Source organism: Polypterus senegalus, chromosome 13 (genome assembly GCF_016835505.1).
Source record: "Polypterus senegalus isolate Bchr_013 chromosome 13, ASM1683550v1, whole genome shotgun sequence".
NCBI classification, from domain to species: Eukaryota; Metazoa; Chordata; class Cladistia; order Polypteriformes; family Polypteridae; genus Polypterus; species Polypterus senegalus.
The window spans coordinates 74,331,667-74,334,377 of NC_053166.1; the positions used below are offsets into that span (position 1 = coordinate 74,331,667).

At 36.5% G+C, this 2,711-nt stretch overlaps 1 protein-coding gene across 1 annotated transcript in view; it reads left to right on the top strand.

Moving 5' to 3' along the window:
- The window catches only part of pnck (pregnancy up-regulated nonubiquitous CaM kinase), a 65,000-nt gene continuing 62,289 nt past the window's right edge, over positions 1-2,711 (top strand). Inside the window, exon 1 of the mRNA XM_039775283.1 lies at positions 1-206. The gene's annotated coding sequence lies outside the window, so the exon portion shown is untranslated. The remainder of the gene's footprint in view (positions 207-2,711) is intronic.

A 2,711-nucleotide genomic window follows, 5' to 3' on the forward strand; every position in this document is an offset into this window, starting at 1 on the left:
GCCAGGCAGTTTGTTTACCAACAGGACAGGATTTTAACGCTATGGTCTCGAGAGCTGGTTAAATACTGATGCTTTCAAAGAGAATACACTTTCGCCAAATTTTAGAAGGATCAAAATTATTAATTAATTTTTCTAAGACCATTTTTTCCAAGAAAGATTCTGAGAAGAACAAATGCCAGGGAAATATGGTTATTATGAAAAGAAAGGTCAGAAACTTTTTGCTGTAATGTAACTACCCACCCAGACCCTGGCTGGGCATTGTACAATATACGTTGGTGTGAGCCATTGTGGATGAGCGTGAAGAAATAAAGCACACAAATGTATTTGGGTCTGTTGCTGGTTAGTTTAAGTAATAACTTGATCGATATGGTGATTGTGCTAAATGCCACTTCAGGAGACTGAGAAGTTAAAGAGAAGAAGAAAGATCAGATGGCCACGATTGTCACATTTAAAAAGCAATATTAGTATTCTCAACAGTAGCTCTGACAAGGGTGTGCAATGCTGAATGTGTAGCTGGGGTTTTGCTGTTATAATCTCCAACTTTTAGAATTTGTTTTGTGCCATTTCCTGTGCAGTTCTTACCAAACTATGTATGGATTATTTTTTCTGTTTTATGACTATATTAATTCAAAATTGTGTTTAATTTTAAAAAGTTAATTATTTAATCATGTTTTAAGCATTATGCTTTTTGTTTGAGCGCCGCAATATTAGGTAACCGTTTCTGCTGTCTCCATGCAAATCCTTTCCAGAATTGCTTGTTTGTGAAGTCATGTTAGGCTCAATGCGTAAAAGGTCACTCTTAGCATTTCTGGGGTGTCCAAGCTTGATGGATAAATCTTACTTTGCTGCGTTAAAAGATCTTTATTTAGTACTTCATGGTTTCTCAAGTCCTCTCTACTGTTTCTTGATTTTGAATTTTCATTTGCATTTTGGTTTTGATGAAAGATCTCCTTGCCACTTTGTTTTGACCTTTAGCTCATTCTTTGACTTTTGATTCCCTGATTCTTCGATCTACGGTGGGCTGGCACCCTGCCCGGGGTTTGTTTCCTGCCTTGTGCCCTCTGTTGACTGGGATTGGCTCCAGCAGACCCCCCGTGACCCTATAGCTAGAATATAGCGGGTTGGAAAATGGATGGATGGATGGATGATTTTTTGATTTTTCTTTTTACGGTCTCTTGAGAGTCAGTGTATTTGCTAATATTGGTAAACAGTCCATTCCACAGCTTGGATATTCTATATCTAAAGGTTCTGCCAGTTGCGACCCTGCCTTTCCAAATTCTCAAAAATAAGGTGCAGAACTCAAGAAGACAAAAGACATATGTATACCCTGCATAAGTAAAGACAAAGCAGGGGTAAAAACTAGACAACCCATCCTGAAACAAATATGATAAATCAAAGTTACAAACCAAACAACGTGGAAGCTAAAGTTGAGAACCTTAGCTTCTCCTTAGAAATTATGATTATGAATTAATAAACATAATCGTATTAAATAAATAAAACACAAACAGAACAAAATCAAAAACAGAATTAACATAATTTACAAAATAATATATGAGAAACAACAAATGTTAAATAAACAGAAAAAAAAAACATTTAAGCAAGAAAGAAATACTCTGACTGACCCATGACTCTGCCTCCTACTGTAGTCTTACTTAGGCTTAGAATTCTAAAAACACCTGGGTCTTTATACTACAAAATATTTTGTGGAGTTTATCTATCTATCTATCTATCTATCTATCTATCTATCTATCTATCTATCTATCTATCTATCTATCTATCTATCTATTAATAGTTCTGTAATGTAAAGGGGCAAAGACAAGTACGAGAGTAAATCAAAAAGCAGAGGCAATTTGATAATGAAGCAGTAACCTCGACAGATAGAAGCTGGTGAAATACAACACATTCACAATGACTTATGGGTAGTTTGGACATGAACAGTGCAGCACTCTCCTGTTAGTCTAGTCTTTTGTGATGTTTGTGAATGATGCTCTTTATTATCTTAGGTAGTAAAGCTGCACATTTCTCTTAGCAAAAAGCTTTGAGGTCCTGAGTGTTCTTTCTGTGTCTGTGATGGCCTCTCTAAAACCTTCACTTTTTTCTGCTGCTGAAGTGTAGACATGGCCTTATGTTTCAGACTCTTGTCATGTTGGAAAGTCCAAGTGTGCCTCATGTGCAGCTGCCAGACTTGATGAATGCAAATTTTCTCCAATATGCTCAGATACCTTTCTGCATTCATTTTGCTATAAATTTTTCCTACATTCCCTGTGCCACTGTAGCTCTTTTCATTGACTCTTCTCCAAACATAGAATTAATGGATATGACATTAAAGTTCAATTTTGGTCTCATCACTCCAAATGATTTTTTTCTAGAACTTTTGAGGCTTCTCTGGGCGCTCTTTGGCGTATTGTAAATGGGCAGTTTTTGTGGCATTGCCATTGTTGTCTCCTTATTGTCCGTACTAAAACAGCCACACCACATTGTATCAGTGGAGCCCTTAATTACGGTTGCTCGTGGGTTTTTCTTTGACTCCTGAACATTTTTCCTTTTTTTGGTCTCCCTGACTGTGGCCTAGTATTAACAGAACCCCTAATTTTGCACTTCTTGATCAGAGTCTGAACATTAAAGATTGGCATTTTTAATTCTTTGAATATCCTTTTATATCCTTTCCCTAATTTATACAGTTGAACTACTTTTTCACACAGATCCTTTGA